Source organism: Pinus tabuliformis, chromosome 9 (genome assembly GCF_031772625.1).
Source record: "Pinus tabuliformis cultivar Carrire ecotype Pingquan chromosome 9, CPIR1, whole genome shotgun sequence".
NCBI classification, from domain to species: domain Eukaryota; kingdom Viridiplantae; phylum Streptophyta; class Pinopsida; order Pinales; family Pinaceae; genus Pinus; species Pinus tabuliformis.
In genome coordinates this window covers 1,879,849,133-1,879,859,402 of record NC_142307.1, presented here as the reverse complement: position 1 = coordinate 1,879,859,402, position 10,270 = coordinate 1,879,849,133, and positions in this window count along the sequence as shown.

The following is a 10,270-nucleotide window of genomic DNA, read 5'->3' as shown; positions in this document are numbered from 1 at the left end:
GGTTATCGCTTATATGATTATGAAAATCACAAAATCATTAGGAACAAAGATGTAATATTCAATGAAAAGGTCTTGTATAAGAATCAGTTGCAGGAAAAGAAACAGAAAAAAGAAAACAAGGAATACACAGTTCTTGATGAGATCATTGAAAAAGTAAAGGTGCCTAAAAATAATAATAATCAACAACCATAATAATAGCAATAGGCACCCCAAACACCTGAAAGTGGTGTTAGAAGATCTACCAGGATAAGTAGACCCTCTGAACGATACTCTCATTCATTATATAATTTATTGTTCACTGATTCTGGTGAACTGAATGTTATGAAGAAGAAATGCAGGTTGAAAGCAGGAAGAAGTGAGAGCTAGCCATGGAAGAAGAGATGGACTCATTAATGCATAACCAGACTTAGGACTTAGTCAGGTTTCCTGTAGGTAAAACTACATTGCATAATAAATGTGTTTACAGGCTGAAGGAAGAAGATGGAGGAAAACAGAGGTACAAAGCTAGACTTGTGGTGAAGGGGTTTGCACAGAAGAAAGGTGTTGATTTTGATGAAATATTTTCTCCTATTGTTAAAATGATTTCAATCAGAACTATTCTAAGTCTAGTAGCAATTGACGATTTTCATCTTGAGCAGTTAGATGTAAAGACAACCTTTCTCCATGGGGATTTGGAGGAAGAGATATATATGCAGCAGCCACAAGGATATGAGGTAAAGGGGAAGGAGAAATTAGTGTGCAGGTTGAAGAAGAGCTTATATGGCTTAAAACAGGCTCCAAGGCAGTGGTATTTAAAATTTGACAAGTTTATGTCTGAACAAGGTTATACTAGATGTCACTATGATCATTGTGTCTATTTGAAAAAGAAAAATGATGACAGCTATATTATATTGTTATTGTATGTAGATGACATGCTTGTTGCAGGGCCTAACATGCAGGAAATAAATGTGCTCAAAAGAAAATTGGAAAATTCATTTGCAATGAAGGATTTGGGAGCTGCAAAACAAATCCTTGGTATGAGAATAACTAGAGACAGGAAAAATCGCAAACTAACATTGTCTCAGAATGAGTACATACAAAAGGTGTTGAAAAGATTTAATATAAACAATGCAAAACCAGTTAGTACACCTTTTGCTAGCCATTTTAAACTTAGTAAGGAAATGTGCCCAAAGACCCAAGAAGACATGGATTATATGTCTAAAGTTCCATATGCATTAGCAGTTGGAAGCTTAATGTATGCAATGGTCTGCACAAGTCCTGATATTGCACATGCAACGGGAGTTGTAAGTAGGTACATGAACAATCTAGGAAAGGAACATTGGATGACAGTGAAATGGATTCTCAGATATTTGAAAGGTACCACAAATCAAGCATTATGCTTTGGTGGTTCAAACATTTCTCTACAGGGATATGTTGATGCAGATATGGCAGGTGACAGAGATAATAGGAGGAGCACTACAGGATATGTATTTACTGTAGGTGGAATAGCTGTCAGTTGGGTTTCAAAAATCCAAAGTGTTGTTGCACTTTCAACAACAGAAGCAGAGTATGTTGCTGCTACAGAGGCTAGTAAAGAGATGATTTGGTTACAAAGGTTTATGGGTGAATTGGGTAAGGAGCATGATATGGGCACGTTATACAGTGATAGCCAAAGTGCCATTCATCTTGCAAAGAACTCAACATTTCATTCTAGGACTAAACACATACATCTCAAGTACCATTTCATACGATCTGTGTTGGAAGATGGAGAGTTGAAGTTGGAAAAGATACACACTAGCCAGAATCCTGCAGATATGCTAACAAAAGTTGTAACTAGGGAGAAACTAAGAATATGCTCAGTTTCAATTGGTATTCAAGTATGATGAAAGATGAGAAACAACCAGGTCCAAAGAGGAGTCATTGTCCAGCAAATGAAGCAATGGTGGAGTTGCTATAATCAGTCTCCAAGTGGGAGATTGTTGGGTGTGGAGCTTGATTATCTTCTGTATTCACAGGTATCGCCACCCGAAAAATATTCACTGCAGGGGGGGTCGAGGGGGGGGGGGGGGGGGGGGGGGGGGGGGGGGGGGCGCAGTTGCGACCTTTGGGGAGCCCCCCCGCCTAGCGAGGGGTTTTGGGGGCAACGCCCCCGAAGCTAAGAATAGATGTAAAATTGCCTTGTAAAAGTATAGTAATTTCTAGTCAATCTGGGTTGTTCATTAGGCGGAGATTTGACGATAGAAGTTATGTTTAATTTAGGGTTTTTTTCCCTAGAAGGCAACCCTTCACTATATATGAGGGAATTGTATTGCGTCTATGTAGATCTGTATTCTGAGTGAGAAAGAGAGAGGAGATTGAGAGTGAAGAGGGTGTTACAACGGATCTGCTGTAGGTTGTATCTCTTCAGTTTGCTGGATAATATAAAAGGAAGGACTAGTTGTTTCTCCGTGGACGTAGCCCAAACTGGGTGAACCACGTATATCTGTGTCTCTCTTGTTTTATGTGTTTTCTGTGTTTATATTTCTGCAATATTTTATGTGTTCCATTGCTCCGTAATATATAATTTTCTAACAGGATGATTCTCCTTCAACCAAGTGGAAAACTCATCTACCAAGTGGATGATCATCTAATCTCACACATTGTCAGAGCTACGCAATCCTCAAGGAATGATACCTTGACTGCATGCATGAGTTTTCTTTATAAGAAAACACATGCAATTGATAGTACAATGTCCTTGTCTTCAATCTAAATTGGGTCTTTCTTAGAATATACATGCATGAATTACTGATGAGGGAATCTTCAGTTAACTAGAGTACACTAGTTGAGTGCATGCATGCATCAACTGATTGTTAGCTCTCTATTAGTTCCTCAAACAATTTGGAACTAATTTAACTGGACTTAACTTAGTAAACTGAGTTAACTAATTACAACTCAAATATAACTCAATCTTATCTCCTTAATTTAAGGGATAACTCTTGCATGACTTCAAAAAGAATTCTAACTTGAATTTCTCCAACTAATTAAGTCAAAATAACTTAATTAATTATTTCCAAGTAGCTGTTAAGACTAAATTCGATTTTAATTCACAATTTAATTCAAGGAAAAATTAAATTGGAATATTCTTGTTGCCACATTTCAACAACTTCCGTAGTATGATGGCACAAGAGAAATCATTGCTAAGTAGCATTTTGACAAGGTCAGTGACTTTGTGGATTTGGAGGAAGTAGGCCATGATGATGTTAAAATCAGTTTATTTGCTTAAATTTTTTCTGGTGATGTCAAGAAATGGTTCAGGAGTTCTCACCTAGGAGCCTTTGCAAATTATCAGGAGTTAGAAGATGCTTTCCTTGCAAGGTGGGGTGAAAAGAAGAACCCTTTGCAGATCTTGGCTGAGTACAACAACTTGAAAAGACAACCTGGAGAATCTATTCAAGACTTTTCTACAAGGTTCAACAAATTATACAATTCAATTCCTGTAGAGATTAAGCCTCCTCCTGGGTTGGCCTTACTGCATTATCCAGATGCTTTTGACCTTGAAATGGATTATCATCTCAGAGAAATAAATCCGACAACATTGGAGGACATGCAAAATAATGCAATCAGTGTGGAGGCTAATCTATTAGCGAAAAAGTCTAAGTTGAAGTCCGAGAAGAGAGTCATCATAAAGGAGGATCCTGCCACTTCCTCAGATGCTAAATTTGAAACATTGGTTAAGACAATGGAGAAGATGATGGAGAAAACCTCCCTGGCAAATCAGACAACAGTTTGAGAGACCGAGATTGGTCCACAAATCAGAAATCTTGGTTTCTGAAGGCAGCCATTTCTACCTAACAAACTTCGGGAGCAGAAAGGTCCGAAACAATCACAAAAACAAATAAGACCACCGTTCCAACAAAATTTTTCTCAAGATCAAGATGAGGAAGATGAGAAAACTCTTGAAGATCATATTTTTTTTTTGGTGATGGACAACAGGAGGTTTATTTGACCAAAGAGGATCAAGAATACGAGCAACTTCAAAATTTTGAAGTGGAAGATGAAGAACTATTGTTATCCCAATCCCAAAACGATGCATTGATGATTGAATCAGAGGAATATAGAAAGGGTTTTCAGAATGCTACAATGCAAGTGCAACAACAACATAATTTTAGAAATAGGACTAAGGGAGGTAATGCGGCAAAGAAAGATACACCAATAAGAAATGAAACAAGGAAATAAGTGCCTGGCAATAGTGTTAAAAAGGTCCTCCCTAGTACAAGTGCTCAGAAGAAATATATTCCTAGCACAAGTGCCCAAATGAAGGAGCCTCTTGTCACTATTTTGTAGCGGAAAAACAACATACCCAAAGACAAAGAAGTTGCAGAAAAGAAGGATGTTGTTCACAAGGAGACTGAAAAGGTAACAAGTCTATTTAATCTCAAAGTTGAAGTTGTTAAGTTGAAGATTTCTATTCCTCTTGGTGAATTAGTGAGAAATGATCAATATAGGTTTCATATTTTAAAGGCACTTAAAGTAGATAAAACCTCTGATACAGTTAATATAGCAGATGATCATCCAACTATCATCTTTGGGCCAAAAATTGAGGTTAAAACATACGATGGTGATGTTCCTCCCTTTTATGTTAGTTTGAATGTACATGAACAAATAGTACACAACACTATGTTGGAATATGGGTCATCACAAAATTTAATGCCAAAGGTGATTATGGAGAGGTTGGGATTAGACATTACACGACCATACAAGGACCTTTATTCATTTTATTTCAATAAGGTGAAATGTCTAGGCTTAATTAAAGATCTAGCAATATCCTTGACCTAGATTCCTTCTAAATGCATGGTGATGGACATCGTGGTGGGAGACATACCTCCTAGGTATAGTATGTTGTTGTCTAGATGCTAGATGGAAAAATTGAATGGTGCATTACAAACTGACATGCCATACATTTTAGTTCCCCAAGCCTGCACTATGATTATTCCCCTCTCCTCAAGTGTTGCCTCCTGTACTAATTCCCACCCCTTCGATCACTCGCTCTCTCCTCGTAATGGATGACCCTCACTCAGTTCCGCCTTTAACCATCCCTTTACCCGAACATCGTCTTCGCTGGATCCTCATTCTGAATTCTCAAGCTCCTCTGATTTCTCCATCCAACGTTCATGCCAATATGTTCCATCCGATTCTGTCAGCCCTTTACCTGATAGAGTTTCATCCTCAACTCCTTTTCTTGAAAGTGATTCATCATTAGCTCCTCTACCTGATAGCATTCCCTCAGTTCTCTTTTAATTCTCCTTTTATTCCTCTTAAGCAATCCTTGATTTCCTTTGATAATGGTTTTAAAAACAATCATAATAATAATAATAATAATATAGTTAATATTAATAACATTAATAATAACATAATAGTTATTATTATTAATAATAAGAATAATAATAATAATAACATTAATAATATAGAAGTAGATAAAAATAACAATATGCATAATAAAAATAATAAAATAATTAATAATAATAATATAGAAGTAGTTAATATTAATAATTATAAAAATATAAAAGCTATTAATAATAATGATAATAGTAATAACAATAATAATACAGAAATAGATAACAATAAAAATATGAATAATAATAATAATAATAATAGGATTATTCTCATGGGTAGTAAGAGGAATAGTATTAATAATAAAGATTTTGAAGAAGATTATAATAATAGGAATAATAATATTAACAATAATAATATCAAAGGTAATAATAATAATATCAAGGATAATAATAATAATAATATTGGTGGTAATATTGTGGAGGATCTAGTAAATAATAATGCTAATGATTATCATCCTCCTTTTACCAATAAAGTTGTTAACTTGTCTAGTTTTTCCTTTCCCCCTCCAGTCTTTAGGCTTTTGGAGAAGGGATTAAATTTTTCCCTTGCTCCTAGGAAAATTCTAGTAAATGGTATTATGTGAGATATTGAATTTGGGATAAGAGACTTACTCGATAATGCTAAAAATTTTATTAGGCAAGGCTGCGTTGTTATTCTTAGGAAAGTTAAACCCCCTAAGAATAACATCAACAAGGAAGAGTTTCATGCCCTTAAGTCTTTGAAAAGGAATCGAGACATTGTTGTCTTGAAAGTTGATAAAGGTGGGGCCGTTGTTATCCTTGACAAGATAGATTATCGTAAGAAGATGTTGGATCACCTAGAGAACAGTGGTAGCTAAAGAAAACTTGGCAAAAATCCTTTGAAAAGGATCTCTAGAGTAGTTACTCTTGCCATAAAATCTAGTAGCTCGATTGGTTCTTTTAGCCACAAGCTTATTGAGAGTAACCTCATCACTCCTAGGATCTATAGACTTCCAAAAATACATAAGGAGGGATTCCCCCTTAGATCCATTGTCAACACCATAGGTGGGCCAACATATCTTCTAGCTAACTTTGATGTAGTCTCCTTGTACACTAACATCCCCATCAAGGATGCCATAGAGGTCATCTTTCACCTCATTAATGCATTCGGACCTTCATTCACTTCCTATACTTAAGTCTCATCTTGAATTGGTTCCCCAAGCCTATGTAGCGATTATTCCCCTCTCCTCAAGTGTTGCCTCCTGTACTAATTCCCAACCCTTCGATCGCTTGCTCTCTCCTTGTAATAGATGCCCCTCACCCAATTCGGTCTTTAGCCATCCCTTTACCCGAACGTCGTCTTTGCTGGATCCTCATTTTGAATTCTCAAGCTCCTCTAATTTCTCCATCCAACATTCATGCTAATCCATTCCATCCGATTCTGTCATCCCTTTACCTGATAGTGTTTCATCCTCAACTCCTTTTCCTGATATCGATTCATCATTAGCTCCTCTACCGATTCATCATTAGCTCCTCTACTTGATAGTGTTCCCTCCTTAGTGGTCTCTTTTAATTCTCCTTTTATTCATCTTAAACAATCCTCGATTTCCTTTGATATTGGTTTTAAAAACGATAATAATAATAATAATAATAATAAAAATAATAAAATTGTTAACAATAATAATAATATAGAAGTAGTTAATATTAATAATTATAACAATATAGAACTTACTAATAATGATAATAGTAATAAAAATAATAATATAGAAGTAGTTAACAATAAAAATATGAATAATAGTAATAATCGGTTTATTCTCATGGGTAGTAAGAGGAATAATATTAATAATAATAATAATAATAAAGATTTTGAAGAAGATTATAATAATAATAATAATAATAATAATAATAATAATAATAATAATAATAATGATATCAATAATAATAATAATAATAATAAATATTGGTGGTAATATTGTGGAGGATCTAGTAAATAATAATGCTAATGATTATCATCCTCGTTTAATAATAAAGTTGTTAACTTGTCTAGTTCTCATTTTCTCCTCTATCTTTAGGCTTTTGGAGAAGGGATTAAATTTTTCCCTTGCTCCTAGAAAAGTTCCGATAAAACTGATATTATGTGCGATATTGAATTCAGGATAAGAGACTTATCGGATAATGCTAAAGAATTATTAGGGAAGACTGCGTTGTTATTCTTAAGAAAGTTGAACCCCTTAAGAAGAACATCAGCAAGGAAGAGTTTGATGCCCTCAAGTCTTTGAACAAGAACCAAGACATTGTTGTCTTTAAATCTGATAAAGGTGGGGCCATTGTTATCCTTAACAAGGTATATTATCGTAAGAATATGTTGGATCACTTGGAGAATAGTTGTAGCTACAGAAAACTTGGCAAGAATCCTTTGAAATGGATCTTTAGAGCAGTTGTTCTTGCCATAAAATCAAGTAGCTTAGTTGGTTCTTTTAGCCACAAGCTTATTGAGAGCAACCCCATCACTCCTAGGATCTAGGACTTCCAAAAAATCCATAAGGAGGGAGTCCCCCTTAGACCCATTATCAAAACCATAGGTGGGCCAACATATCTTCTAGCTAAATATTTAGCCTCGAAGCTTAAACCCCTTGTTGGCCTCACAAAGTCTTTTGTCAAAGACTCCTCGTCATTTTTCAATGAGTTGAGGGATATGAAATTTGATCCTAGAGGTAGTCTGGTTAGCTTTTATGTAGTCTCCATGTACACTAACATCCCCATCAAGGAAGCTATGGAGGTCATCTTCCACCTCACTGATCCCGACATTGCCACATTAGTCGAGATTTGCCTCACTTCGACTTTTTTCTGTTTCAAAGGTGAGTTCTATGAACAAAATTGTTGTGTGGCCATGTGGTACCCCCTATCCCCCATTGTTGCTAAGCTGTTTATGAAAGACTTTGAATCCAGGACTTTAGACTTGGCTATTTTTAAACCTAAGCTTTGGAAAAGATTTGTAGATGACACCTGCGCCATTTGGCAACACGGTCAGGATAAGTTAGATCTCTTCTTCGAGCATCTTAATAATCAATCTAACTTCATAAAGTTCACCATGGAGAAGGAATTTAATGGATGCCTTCCTTTCATTGATGTCCTCATTTCAAAGAAATACGATGGCTCATTCTCCCATCAGGTATTTTGGAAGAAAACTCATACTGAGCAGTATCTTCATGCCAGTTCCCATCATTTCCTTGCTCAGAAGTTAGGTGTTCTCTGCACTTTAGCTACTCGTGCTCTGAGGGTTTATGATGGAGACCATTTTCCCAAGGAGAAATCCCATCTCCTGAAGGTTTTCGCCAATAATGGTTACAGTAGGCGGAAGGGTCTTAAAGCTTTCCTCAAAGGTAGCAAGAGTTCCAAGGTTAAAAAAGACCCTAGTGATCGTATTTCTGGAGTTCACCTCCCCTTCATCCAAGGAATGACTAACAATATTGCGAGAATCCTTAAGAAGGATAATCTTCCTTCAACCTTTAGACCCCTTAACACCATCAGATGTTCCTTAAAGTTGGTAAAAGACCTGGTGGACCCTAAGGATATGAAAGGTGTTTATATCATCTTGTGTTCTTGTGGAAAATCTTACATTGGTGAAATGGGGAGGTCCATTAATCAAAGGATTAAGGAACACACTGTCGATATTAAGCACAGTAGGACTCTCTTTTCAACCTTAGCAGAGCACATAGAGAAGACAAAACATCATATTTGCATTGAGGATATGAAGTTCATTGTGAAGATTTCTCATTTCCATTGCCATAAATTTAGGGAAGCCATAGAAATTGAGAAGAGGCCTAGTAATATTAATAAAGATAATGGATAGAAGATTAGTATTTGTTGGGTTCCTGCCCTTTCCTCTTAGTTTCTTTTCCTTTTCTTGTCTGATTTCCCGGGGATCCTTCGTTGTCTCTATTCTCCCTCTAGGTTCTATTTTACTCTTTTTATTTCCTTTCTGCTTTTATGATCTCTTAATTTTTTTTCTCATAGGTTAATGTTTCTCGTATTCCTTCTATTTATATATATATATATATATATATATATATATATATTTTTTTTTTTTTTTTCTTTTCTTATGACTGATTTCCAATCTTCCCAAATGAAATAATAATAAATAAAACAAAATAAAATACAAATAATAAGAATTACCCATATTGCATATGCATTTGTTTATTTTACAACCAAGTTAGTTTATAATTAGTTATATAATAAATTTAATTTATAATATCTCTAATAGTATTTAATACTTATTTTCACCCTTTGACCATTATTTGACTCTTGGTTTATTTATATTCTTGTCATTTCTTTTTATTCATAATTAAACATATAATTAAAATAATTTTAAATCAAACTAATTTAAATGTTTTAAATTAATTAAAAATGGTTTTTCAATTTAATTATAATATTTTTCTCTCTTTTTCTCACCCAGTCAAATATAGCCGTTTTTATAGCCTTTTCCTTTTAGCTGTTAGAAGGCCTATCTCCCTATTTAACTTACAACTATGATTTGATTCTTCATCTTGTCCTGATGACGAACCACATAGGTTGGTTCGAAACACGTTGACCTAAATCTTCCAATGTGATTTCTTCAGAATATGGACCACAAAATCTTAAATTCGAATATCACTACCCTACACGGGAGGGCCATTACTTTAAAAGTTCATCATTTTGAACGAGCACGCCTATGGGTATCCAAGTTGAAATCAGATCTATCTTTCCTTAAAAGATGCAGAGATTCGTCAATCATTCCCCCATTCACCCAGATCAAGCATTTCCTTAACAAGTTCAAGAATCAGCCTTGCCCTTATTCGCTCTAAAATTTATAGTGTTAGAAAAAAGCTTGATTTTCTTTCTAGGAAACTATTTTCGCTGCATTTGGAACTGTCTAACATATTGTCTGCAAAACTTTGGAAGAAAATCGATTCTTTCTC